The sequence below is a fragment of the Scleropages formosus genome, chromosome 8 (genome assembly GCF_900964775.1).
Source record: "Scleropages formosus chromosome 8, fSclFor1.1, whole genome shotgun sequence".
Classification (NCBI taxonomy): Eukaryota; Metazoa; Chordata; class Actinopteri; order Osteoglossiformes; family Osteoglossidae; genus Scleropages; species Scleropages formosus.
Window position 1 is genome coordinate 16,475,366 of NC_041813.1, and position 13,333 is coordinate 16,488,698.

The window sequence follows — 13,333 nt, forward strand, 5'->3', positions numbered from 1 at the left end:
TTCTCGCATACTGTGCCTCATTCCCCACGTGGGAGCAAAGGCTCGGGGGAAGAAAAGTTGTGCGGAGAGATGGTTGTTAAGCCTCCCTACCCCTTTTCTCCCACAATGCATTGCAACCGGTGAGCAGTGTCTGTCACCGAGAGGTCCGGTACGTTCCCACCCCACGCCCCCGCCCCCCCACCAGCCACCTGTACGTTTCCGGTGTGTTTTAAGGTGTTAATTCACACATCCCGCACCGTTGTTACGTAACGCCGTCACATGTGCCAGCGCTGCTGCGAGCTCTCCAGCGAGCTCTCCGGCGGACTGACAGGTGACTTCAATGAGGGCTGCGCCGCTCTGGAGCCTCGAGGCCGGGGTGCCGCGGCGGACACGTATGGCATGTGGTGTGGGCCCAAGTTCATAAGGCTGTCAGCTCCAGACCCCGCCGCTGACGGGTTGACCTTTTAAAAAACCTTGAATTTCTGTAATCTGCTCGCAAAAAAGCTGTGTACCCAGGGGAGAGGCTTTCTGCTGCGGAAATATGATCTGCGGCAAGGTGAGAAGGCTGAAGGGAGCTCTTATCGCCCAGCACAAAGTGCTCAGCTTTGTTCTCCAAAATGGGCTGGCGCTTCCCGCCCGGCTGCATTCCACCATCGCTTTTGGGGATGCGTCCAGAGGAACCCGGTGGGTCCTGGCCGGCCCTCAGGCTCGGGGATTTTATACTTGAGTTCATGGACGGTGGTGCGCAGCAGTGGACACTTACTGGCCAGCGTAGTGTAGGGAGTTTGAGGGAAATTAACCCCAGAATAGGGGAGGAGGTGTATGTTCCATTATCGGTGTTATTTGGTTATTTGGCGATTTCTTCATTTAGCCGATGCTTTCCGCAAAAGTGACTTACTGTGTTAAGCTACTTATTTTTCCTATTTATACAGCTGGGTGATTTTTACCGTATCAGTTCAGAGAAAGTGCCATCAAGAGTGCTACAGCCGGATTCACACCCAGGTCTCTCCGCTGCAAAGCGGGTGAGCCAACCACAACCCCACCTGCTGGTCCTCTTCACTGCTTATTTCAGTTTGACCAGAGTGAGGAGGCGTGTGAAGGCAGAAGGGGATGTTGCCGTGGTGACCTGGCCAAGGTGTCACTTCCTGTCAGTACCTCGTTGTCCCCCGGTGTTGGCAGTGATGTTGCACCACGACAGGAACACTGGGAGTAGGGGAAGGTGAGCTGGCCACATCATCTGACTCCCAGTTTAAAGCCATAGTTGGCCCAGTGGCTACAGGGGGCCTACAAGGGGGAGGGTCACCGGACCGTGTGTGACGTGAGATCGAGAGCCACGCCCTTTCATCATTCCACCCTGCCCTTCAGATCCATTGTTCTCCTGAGACAGAAAAGTGATTAAAAATATAGTATGGCTTTCAGGGCGGGATCCGTGCCACCAAATCTGCTTTTTTTGGAGGAAGCGGTTTTATCAGTTCCCTGATGGTCTGCCTGCGGTCATCGCTATTCCCATCCATTTCCTTCCTCTCTGTCTGCCCTTGTAACCAACTCACAACCCCGTGTTCCCTTGGCTAGGAAAGTGTCCCCTTCACATTTAATCACTGTATGTCAGTGTGCTGTCTATCCATGCACCATGATGACTCTGCCCTACCCCCCTCAAACACTGGTTCTGTTGGTTCATATTCCATCCATAAAGTGTTACCTAGATTTGCTCCTGAGGCAGGTGCAGGATGAGGGGACGGCCAGAAGCCTTTTACGCAGATGTTTCGACTCACACCTTAGGTTATGGACTCACAGGTGGAGGGGTCAAAGGTCAGCGCGCACTGCAGTTTTCACTTACTGGACTATAGACCTGAGGTACTGTGAATTCAGGTAATTCCAGTGTAATACAATGTAATACTATGTTTTAGAGTCATCCTTCGTGCTCATCATTTTGTTGGATGTGACCAACTTAAGCGATACTCAGTACAGAAACGGTGCACTATGTGGGTAAGTGAATTTGGGAAATCTGGCCATGTTTTATATAGCCCAGAGGATGAGAGAGAAATATCCCATTCACACACACTCACTCAGAGTGTTTGGTTTGATTCCTCGCCACCTTTAGCTTCACTGACTGTAGTGCAGCGTTGTGGAAATGGTGAGATGAGATGAAGATGAGATGATCTGCAGATGCCTATCTCTGAAATTATGAGAAAACGTCACTAGAGTAGATCTCGAGGGGCGCGAAACCAAGGAAGGACCCCCCCCCCACCCCCCCCACGTGAGTGATCTGTGCACCTCATCGGGAGTCGGTAGCGATTCTCCCACGCGCTGCCGAGGTGCGGCTAAGCATCCGTAGGCATCCGTAGGCATCGTGATACAAGATCCTCCGCTCTTTTCCCTTGGGTGCCGCACTTACTACATACGAAAATAATAAAAGAAAAAATGCACGAATCAATACATGCGGAATAGAAGGCATTCGGCGCGAAGGAGGCTACCTGTTTTCGTAGACGCGCTCCCGGGTGCGCGCGGGGACCGCGCGTCCTCACGGGGATCTGATCGTCGCACCTGAAATAGAGTCCTTCCTCTTTTTCATACACACCTTTTAAAGCCGAGCGGGGACGCGCTCCGCGAGACACGGGGACGCGCTCCGGTCTCGACGCGCGCCGCCGAGCACACACAGTATTATTAAACGTTGCGGGACGCGCGTCCCGCGAGGCTACGTTCTAGATTGTTATTAATGGTTTTCTGCGTCGGATCCGTGTCTGTTATTTTTCTGACATGAAGAAGTGGAATACTGAAGGGGAGGAGAGGATGAGAATGAGGAAGAGAACGGGAAGATGCGTGCTGTTTAATAACCACTTCTGATCAGTGATGACTCGGATCGATCGGTTGATGAAAATGTCGCTTCTTGTTTTCGGGAGAGGATAATATACGCTGCGGACTGGAGAAGGTCATTAATGAATTTGTATTTATTTGGAAATCATCTGAGGTCGGTGCCTGTTTTTTTTCTTTTGTGGATTCTTACGTAGAAACAGCGCTTTTTATTTATTGTACCTGTCAGAATGATTATTGCGTTTTGCTTCTGAGTGAATGACTTTACGTGAAGAAAACGGACACGCGGAGGGAAATGAAACAAGAATAAAGGTGGAATGTGATGAGGAATGACGTGCGGCGAACGGATGGACGTGGACGCGCTTTCCCCACAGATAAAAAACACACAGCGTGTGTATAAACGCATCTTCTACGGGATCCCGCACGCATCGCCGTCCGAAGAGCATCATTGCGGGAACACACACGTTTTGTCGCCGCGATCTTAGTGTATCTGGGTCCTTCCTATCGAGGAGCCGTTTTTTTCGGCATATGATGTCGGTGAAGCGGAGCGCCGACACGGACTGCGCAAAAACATCCCTGCTTCCACTTCCAGCCCACCGTGCGTCTCTTCCCGTGATCCGTTATTATCTTTGTCAATAAGAACACTCATAATAAGAGGAGGAGGCGGCTCCTGCTTTTCTCGCCTGGTCTCTCCTTTTTCAGTGTGTTATTGTTACTGTTATTATTGTGCTATTAATTTTTGGTGAGAGCGCCGAGCTGACATGAGAGGCACCTCCGCAGCCTCCCCGCGCCTCGTCCGGCCTCCCTCTTATTCCTCAGACTCTCCGCTTTATTAATGTTTAATCTGCACGCACCCACACCGAGAGGAGCAGAGAGCCGTGCGCCGCAGGGAAGGAGGCGAGCACGAAGAGAACCGCGCGGGAGCGAGGAACGGAGTGATGGAGAACGCGCGCTGAGAGCCGCGGCGCGCACATCGAAGGAGCGGAGGAACCGAGGTACGGGTTGCCAGCGCGCGGCGCTTCGTGTCACAGTACACTCCAGGATGTGGGGCTGGAAGAGGGGGGCGGTAGTGGCGCGCGCTGAACGCCACCACGGGCGCGTCTGCCTCGGCAGGCTCCCTCGCGGGGGGGGGCGGACACCCTTCTGACGTGATTTATCACTTATTTACTGTGTTTTTTATTTATTCCCTCTCCCTCTTCGCAGAAATGGAAATATCACAATGACCCGACAGCGCGTGTCCTGTCCTCCCTAATATGTATATATTATGTGTGTTTAAAAAGATCCCACACGTCCGTTTTATTTATTTATTTATTTATATATTTTTTTTTTGCAAAGCGCGTGAGAATGCGGCTGGACGTCGCACGCGAACGAGCTCGCGCGCCTCCGTCTCCTTCTTTTACGACCTCGTCCACAGGTTGTCGTTTGCACTATCTCTCCACAGGGTGTGCTGCGAAAAACGCAGTGGCATCACACATATGTACACATATAAACATGTGTATTCTCAATCATTTGTTCGAACGGAGACACGACGGCAGAGCCATTTTAAATACATTAAAAACACGGAAAAAAAAAAAAAAAAAAAGGCGCGAAGGGTCGCGGCGTTCTCTGCTCACGCGAGGTTACCGCAGGGGTATAAATGTTCACGTAAGGAAGAAGGCCGTGTATGTGAAATCCTGTTCATGACACATTTGCCAGATTTGTCGTGCGGTGACGCGTGTTCTCTGTCTCGGGTGTGTGTGATGTGTTGATAATCTGAACGCCAAAAAAGGCGCCATTGATTACAAGGCGGCGCGCGCCAAACGCCAGAGGACGTCTCCGGAGTCGTTCACCTCTCTTTTTATACACACTAAGTTACACACTAGATATATACATACATATGTACGTGTATATATTATATAATATGTATAATTATATGTATAATATTTGTGTGTGTGAGAATGCTTGTGTGTCTGTGTTCGCTGATGTGCGTACTAGCACTGTAGTGTACGTGCATGTGAATTAGACTTTTTTTTTTTTACAGTGTTCGGCAGAGGCACCTCCAAGCTCACTGCACCGCAGTAAGGGACGGTAAAGCTCTCAGTTTTAGCCACTGTACACCATAAATCTCCGTCACTCCCCGAAAAGGCCTTTTCTCTGTGATACTTCACACTGTGCTGCTTTGTACTCGCCGTAATTCAATTATCGTTGAGCTGAAGAGCCGGGCGATTATCGGGGCTGGAACCCTTCCCAGGATTTGGACCCGCAGTGGCTTGCTGCGATGGTACCGCGGTCCGCCAGGCCCAGTTTGTCCCCGTGGCTGAGCGTGGACCACGTCAACCACATGGGGAGCCTCCGCACTGAGGCCTGGGTTGAGGGTCGCCTGGTTTCCGAGCATCCGTCGCAACAGACTGCCCCAGGGCTCAGAAAATGAAAGAAATAATTGTTAAGAGGAATTCGTATAAAAGAACGCAAAGCATAATCATAAGCTGGTGTACAGCAGACATTGCAGTTTATAGCAACAAGGCCCTTCACTGTGTCACTGAGGTGAATGGACCACTAGCGTCTGGCGTCTTCTCACCCGGGTGTGTCTGTTGGGGCTTTTGTGGCTTGTACACGGTTTTCATTACCCTGCTTTATGGGACTAATTATGCCGGATATTTGTACCATAAAACACAATATGGTTATGATGTGGGAGATGCAGCCCAGGGAAGGAGAGCAGAGGAAGAGGGAGCTGATACGGTGTTCGTGCCGCTGCAAAGGGGAGCAACCAAAATGGCAGAAGGGAGGAAGGTGTTGGAATTTAAAACACACATGCACAAAGGCCGAGGATTTTAGATGTTTCCACACTTTTCAGGACTCTGCATTAATGTTTCGTGTTTGATTGTCCACAGGGCAGTTTTTTTTTTTCCCTGTTCCATAAAATTTAGCACCCGTGCAGTTTTGGAAAATGTTGGAAAGAAAAAATAACGAGTGAGACTCAACAAACATTTGCTGTTGATAAGTTTACTAATTATATTTTCTGCGCAATATGATGTCCATCCTGTAAAAAAAACATGTCATTTTTTGCTGGCCCAGTCAGGTGCATCTATGCATATCGTACATGTCACGCCACGAGGAAACGGTTCTTTCCTCAAAGATACAAATGTTCTGTTGTTTTATCATGATTTCCTTAAATTTTTCTCACATCTTCTGTCAGAATTATTCCTCCTGCTGCAAAAATCGCTAGTAAAACATAGCTGCGCCCATAATTTGTGTGACATTTTGCTTTCATAGTCTAACTAACAGTTTCCTTAAAAGAGATTGTCCAAAGAAGACATTGAGGCTTTTTTGCTTCATTTTTAACACATTTATAGCGTGAAAATGATTTTGAATTGAGAATGCAGATGCTGGAATTAGTGGGATCAAACAGTTTTCTAATATGATGGTGGTCATCATTTTGGATAGATTTTTGTAATTCTTAACCTTTATTCATTTTTTGCCAGTCCATCAGACAGGCACCTAAAAAAATCTACCTGTCTGACTATGAAAACGTCAGCAAATTACCTGTCCCGGATGGTTAATGTGGAGCCCTGCTTGTTTTACCTCCTTTTGGAACCTGGAAGTGCTGTCACTGCACCAGCTGAGATGGCGTTGGACAGCTTGAATGGTGAATGGTGAGCCTAGCAGTTGTATTTATTTTTATCACATCCTGGTGCCTTTCTTGGGCCTCCCATTACCGCTGTGCACTGTTGACACATCATCAGAAGAAGGGTTGGAACTGATGCCTGTCTCAGTGTATAATGAAAAGGAGGGAGGGGAGCAAAGGGAGACCATTATGGGAGTATGGCAGGTTATGTGGTCTACTGGGTGTGTGTTCCCTCGTGACGTGGGAGGTTGTGAAAGTTGAGGTGTGTGTAAGGGCATGGAGGGGTGTAATGAGCAGATCTCACTTCTCGTCCAGGCATCCTGGGTATTTACCTAGAAGAGCGGAATCAGTGTCTGTAATGGAGAGCCGAGACATAACAGATGCAGTGTTGTATAGTATTACCTTATTTACATAATTACTGTACTGCTCCTGCTGCCGCTGCTACGGCGACCACTGCTAATTACTGTTGATAAAAGCTGTAGCCTCAGGACTTGTATTGGAATATTGTGCTGCGGGGAAAATGAGTGTTATATCCTGCTATGGTACTCATTTGTAGAAATAAACAAATGTTCTAGCACTGGTGTTCCAATGGTTGTAGAACTGTGGTTTTTGTCAGAAATTCTCTATGATCAAGCTTAGAAGGAAGGGCCATTGACATAGCCGACTCATAGTGACCTTTTTCATGGTTTCCTAAGGCAAGGGAGTAATGTAAGTGGCAAGCTCTGCACACCCATGGGGGGTTTGAACCCATGCCTACCAAGCAACTCATTGATCTGTGAGGCACCAGCTTTACGCACTCTGCCGCCATTTCCACCATGAGCAAGGATGCACCCTGTTTTAAAGTCAAGCATACACCTTGCTGTATGATCAGGAATACGCCCTCATTTCCAAGGTTGGGTTTCAGCTGTAAATCTTGCTTGTGGTTAAACTGTGTGTACTAGGGAGTGTGGAGCAATGGTCAATGCTGCAGTGTGGAGCCTGGAGCAGTGTAGAGGAGCGGTTAGGGCAACCATGCGGTACAAGCAGTCAGGATTACGGATATTTGTTTGCCGGGGTCACAGGTCTCTTCCCGAGTTGGCTCTGGAGGCGAGGCGTGGGCGACGGTCCCGTCGAGGGGCCCCGTGGGCTTGGCCCGCGATCACAGCCCCGTGCAGCTCAGCACAGCGGAAGGCAAGGCCCTACCCCCGCCGCTCCAGCCTTTAATGGCGCGCTCTGTTGCCGAACAGTCAGCGGGGGAGGGAGATGAAAGGGCGAGAGAGGGAGAGCAGGATGGAGGGATGGAGTGAGCGAATGAAAGACGAAAGGGAGAGAGGGACATGGGGAGAGGTGGACGGACGGAGTGGGGAAAAAGGCTCAAAATGGGAATTTGTCTAGTGGGATCTGTGCAAAGACTAACAGAATAAGAGGGAGGGATGAGAGGGGAAATGAAGGGATTTCAGTGGAACAATGAAGGAAAGGATGGACTAAATGAGACAGGGATGAGGAAGAGATTACAGGTGTCAAGAGAAAGGATATAGAAGAGGAGGGTGGGAATGAGAATGGAGGGCACAGAGATGGAGGGAGTGTGAAGCGCTTAGGTACAACTCATCCTGATCCTGCAGTAGGTGAGATGGGTAACATCTTTAACCCTGTGCCCTTGCGCACCTGTGGGCATTTTGTGCTCCGCACAGGAGTCCTGACTTGGCTGACTCCACCGTTGTGCTCTGTTTCTTCCCGCCTTCCCAGTTGGCCATGCTCACTTCTGTGTACCACACCCACTTCTGCTTGTCAGTATTCTGGCCTGGTCAAGTGAGTCCTTTGCCAAAAGGGATGCTCTTATTTGTGTGAGAGGGCCACCCTTTGGGGTCTCTGTGGAGTCTTGAGGTAAAGGGCAGGAAAGGGAGCCGTCACCCGGAGCTGCACCGGGGGACAGGGACAACGGCTTGCTTGCTAATCGGCACGGAGACGGAAAGATGGTGATGTTGAAGTGGGGGAGGGCTGGAAAAGGGGGAGTCGGGAGAGAGGTGGAGGGGAGGAGGGGGGAAGCTAGGAGCACTGGAGAGAAAAATCACGGAAAAACATCATGGAATAGAGAGAGAGAGAGAGAGAGAGAGAGAGAGAGAATCATTCGGTGGGATACAGTATATTGAAAATAACAATGAGATGAAAACGTGAGTTTTTTTTCCCACCTGAAACAGAGTAAAAACAATTGATGATGAAGGCTTAATTGCAATGAAAATGAGTTTATTGCAAGAATGTATCGATGGAGCGCTATCTGTCAGAAGCCTTGCCGATTGAGACTCTAATTCATGCGTACATGGAAAACCATATTTTCCTAGAGGGTTAGAAAGGGAGATGCAGAGCGCAGCCCCTGCTCATGGTTGAATATTGATGAATATTGACATGGCAAAAAAAGAGCAGGTACTGAGCATTTTTGATGCTTCGTAAAATGATGACGTTAGAATGGGCCAATTAAGTCTTCCTGGCGGAATTTCCATGAATGCTGTTCACTTTATGTTTTTGCAAAAAAAGAAAAAAAAAAAAACACCTTACGTTTTCACAGGACCGTCCCAAATACCAGGCGGAATGAGGCCACTTCATCTGCATTCTTCCAAAAGGGGAAAACGGGTGGAAATTCTGGGTACTTGTACACTAATCAGATCCGCCCTTCTGCTGACACAAGTCTCTAAAGAACAATCAGGCGTTCTCTGAGGAACACCCCCGCGGATGAGCACTCCCAAAGCACAAAATTGGAAACGCTGATGAAAATAATGTTACAACCTCAAGATAAAGTTAACCCTGACTGGAATAATCCTGGTTTTTGGTTGGAAACATATTTCTCCCAGTCAACAGGGGTTGATGTCTCATTGATTGCCTTAGAGAGGGTCAAAGTTTTCACGTCGGTGTTATGAAATCAAAGATCAGGCCTTTGCTGTTGACAAACCTTTCCACCATATCAACTGATTGCCATCTGACTCCTGTAATTCACAGGATTTTGGGTCTAAGAAGCTGTTATTTTTCTGTGCCCTGAATACATCTCCTTTAGGAACGGTTTATGCGTCCGAAATTCTGTGAGTGCGTTTTGAACCTGTGCCTCGGTAAAGAGCGTGTGCATTTCCTCCATCACGTCAAAAAATGGAAGCTTGATAAAGAAAAAGATAAAGAAAATCTGTTTTCCTAGCAATGAAGAAAACTAATGAGGAGAGGACCTATAAGCCTTGCATTGTTCTTTTTTTGCATACATCCACAGTGGTTTTGGCGATCCTGTTTTTCAGAAAATGGGAAAATTAGACTTTTGAATTTGAAGCCTACAGGAGGAGAGAGAGACAGGAGAAAGTGGGGAAGATGAGGTCCATAGTGGATTAATTATGAGTCATAATTAACGTGAAACCTCTGTCTTTTCTCCTCTGACAACTTCATTCCTTGCTTCCTCTTCCAAACCCGCACCGCACCTGACGACTTGACCGGGCACATTGCGAAACAGCCAGCAGTGACCGTTGTGTGATCTGCACCGGTCATACGGCGGTCAGCAATCCGCTGCTTGACCGCATCTCTACCTGTTGTGCACATTAAATGACAACAGTATTGGAAGCAGGATAAGTCAGATTCCTGTACTTTACTCCTTGCCTGTTTTCGTAGCTTTTATTTTTTATGTATACAGATATTGGCCTGTTTTAGATTAAATCAATATAACATTGAGCATCGGAAGAGAGACTTTGATCTGTATATCCAAAATATCTGCCTGTGCCTGTAATCCCCGGTGTGGGTCTCTTTTTTTGCCGTATGAGTGTGTCTTTGTGCATTCATCTGAGAATGTTTGTAGGTGTCCATTGCCTCAGTAACACAGTTGCAGTTTATCTCCTCTCTAGAGGCTCTAAGGGATGCAGAATTAATGCAATAAATGTCAGACTTGTTTACATTTATGGTTGAAGAGGAAATGCACATAAAGCAGCATGGCTTCTCTCTCTCCCCCTCTCTCTCTCTCTCTCTCTCTCACTCACACACATGCACACATTAATGGAATAAGAAAGACATAAATGAAGTGTGTTGAAGGTGTCTTTAGTGTCAAGGGCAGTAATGTGTTCTGACTGGGCAGGGAAGGCAATTCAGTGCGTTGCACTGGGACTGTGCAGAAATCAGTTGAACTTGGTGTGAGTGAAGAGCAAGGTGCACATATCTTAGCATGTGGGTGATACGGATTTGTAGGAGCGTGCCGATGAATAGAAGAAGATGCTGAAGGGTTGGTGGATGTGGATCTTGGCCTTCCCGGTGAACCATGACCACATCCCCTTCATCTCCCAGCTAAACTTTTACATCTGCTGCTGTGATGTTGTGGGGTCTTCTAAAGAGATGTAGCATAGATGTAACACTGGTATAACATAGATAACCCCAACAATTTTGTCAATGGGAACAACCCTTAAGGCAGTTGAAGAGAGCTGGGTGGGGCTTTACGGTGCAGAATTTACCTCCATTGTGTTGCAGTCCTTATCCCAGCTCCTCTCTTGTTGACTGGTATGGTGGCATCATTGGAAGAACATGACCACACTCATGTGTTGACACTTTCGAGAACTTTATGAAAGTGTGCTGCAATGTGACATTTTCTAGGACGCTCTTTCACCCTACTCCACCCCAGCTGGAAGGAAGATTGATGCAAGGATAATACCATTGACAAGATGGTGAGGTGGAGTGATGGATGACCTGGACACAGTCAGCCCACCTTCGCTGCCAGCTGATGAGGGATTAATGCAGTGTTGCAGCGATTTCATGCTGGCATCGATGATGTTGTGTTGCCATGGGCGCTGCACTTTTCTCACAGCAGTGCATGGAATGTAGAGCAACATTGTCTTTCTATATGCATTAACAGTGCGGTACTGTTGTTGTGTGTTTGTTGGACCGGATAACTAAGCCTCGCCTCTGTATTTACAAGGCGGAATGGTGCTGTGTCTATACAGCGGTCAGAAGGTCGGCAGCGTGAGGAAAGCGAGTCTCTGTGGGGGGCGCAGATTGGTTATATAGGGTTCCCGTTGCATGCGGCCATGCAGCTTTGTCTCGCTTCCAAGGTTCAGTCCATCCCAGAGGTGTCCAGATCGATGCCCCCACATTTGGAATTCAGTCCAGCATCACTTATTTAAACCGGCACACTGCGCCCACAGTGGAAGACCCCTCTCCCGCCGTTTGTTTATTGGCCCAATTCTGGCCACACGGATGACAACTTGATTAGCACCAAAGGGAGAGGCTCAGGGGCAGGGGGAGGAGGTGCGAAGGTAGGGTGCGAAGGTAGGGTGCGGAGGCTGGCGTGAGAGGGATAGACATCCTTTCCATCCTGTTTCTCCCCTTGTCCTCCACTGGAAGCATCTGCCTCACCTTATGAGGAAAGACCAGAATGGGAAGGAGAAGTGTGAATGGAGAGATAAAGATGGAAATGGGAGAACAGCAGGGAGTGCGTGTGCCAGTACATGAGAGGGAAGACAGAGAGAGTGCGTGTGTTTCTGAGTACTCTACGTGTTACACATTTTTAACTGCTAACACGGTTACCTCTTAATTGGACTTGAAAACAGGCTGAGATGGGAAGGTGGGAGTTACAGTGATTGTTTTTTGTGTAAGTGTCTGATTTCATTCCCATTTTTATTTGAAATTTGTTGCTGGGAAGCCACTGCAGTTAAGCTCAAAGTTTTTTGGAAAGCATCTGTTGACTAACTTTTTCATTGTCAGAAATGAAAGATAAGCCGTTAAGGGATGACAGATGCGGAGTGGAGGGAGGGAGGGAGGGAGGGAGGGAGGGCATGGCGCAGACGACCAGGAGGCTGATGCTGAGTGACCTCGTGACCTTGTGCAGTCTCAGTAGCCGCGCAAGTAGCAATCTGACAGACTGCAGACACAGGCTGTGAGATCCCCAGCAGAGCTTGGTCATCCCAGTAAGACCGTTCCCGGTCTGCAGTGCCGTGCGTATCCAAGAAAATCTACAGCCTTAGAAAAGCTCGGCAAACGATGGTCATCCTTCTCCCATCGTCTGTCCGACTATGTGACCGCATCTGTTTCCTGCCACGGGATCTGCTATCCCTTTTCTTGCACATGCACACACGCTCACATGGACGTACACACACCGACAGCGTGCCAGCAGGTCCATTATTTACATTGTATCACGTTTCGCCATTGATTCCTACAAAGTAACAATTGAGATGGATCTCCGGGCCTGTCACAATAGCAACGGGAGGCAATGCAGGTTTTAAATGGGATTAGACTTAAATGGAATTTAATTTTCACCATCTCCGTCTCCCTGTCTCCACAGCCTGTCTGCCTCTCAGACGAGCTGAGGGGACGAGAGAGCCGGGGATCCTCGGTAATCTGTCTGAGGGTTAAGTGCGCGTACCTGTGCGCGCGCGCGCATGCGTGTGTGTGTGAGTGGGCGGCCTGGCCGGTGTCCGTTGGCGTACGACAGCCATATTTTTTCATCGAGGCGGCGTCTTACTGTATCGTAGCGGTGATACTTTGAGGTTTCTGCTGTGAAGATCCTGTGCACGGAGGGAGAATGTACTGAAAGGAAACGTGGTGTCTTTCTGCCGGGCCGTTTCTGCAGTGTCAAATGTATCGTGACTTTCAGTCATGTCTGCTTGGTGTGTTTCAGAATTGCATGGTTTTTGTGCTGAAATATGATGGTGGCAGAATATAGTGTTGGTGTCTGACTGTACAGAGTCACTGTGGGGCTATGAAGCACCAGTGTTGGACCGTAGAGCATTGGCATTGGGCTGTAAAACGTTGGTTGGTGTTGGACTGTAAGGTGTTCGTGTTGGACTATTAAACACTGGGTGGTTTTGGACTATGGGGGTGCTGTGGTGCAGTGGGTTTGACTGGGTCCTGCTCTCCGGTGGGTCTGAGGTTCAAGTCCTGCTTGGGGTGCCTTGCGATGGACTGGCGTCCCGTCCTGGGTGCATCCCCTCCCCCTCCAGTCTTCCACCCTGT

At 48.7% G+C, this 13,333-nt stretch overlaps 1 protein-coding gene across 1 annotated transcript in view; it reads left to right on the forward strand.

Moving 5' to 3' along the window:
* The first annotated feature begins 2,326 nt into the window (after positions 1-2,326).
* The window catches only part of LOC108935744 (adhesion G protein-coupled receptor L1-like), a 66,941-nt gene continuing 55,934 nt past the window's right edge, over positions 2,327-13,333 (forward strand). Inside the window, exon 1 of the mRNA XM_018754573.2 lies at positions 2,327-3,785. The gene's annotated coding sequence lies outside the window, so the exon portion shown is untranslated. The remainder of the gene's footprint in view (positions 3,786-13,333) is intronic.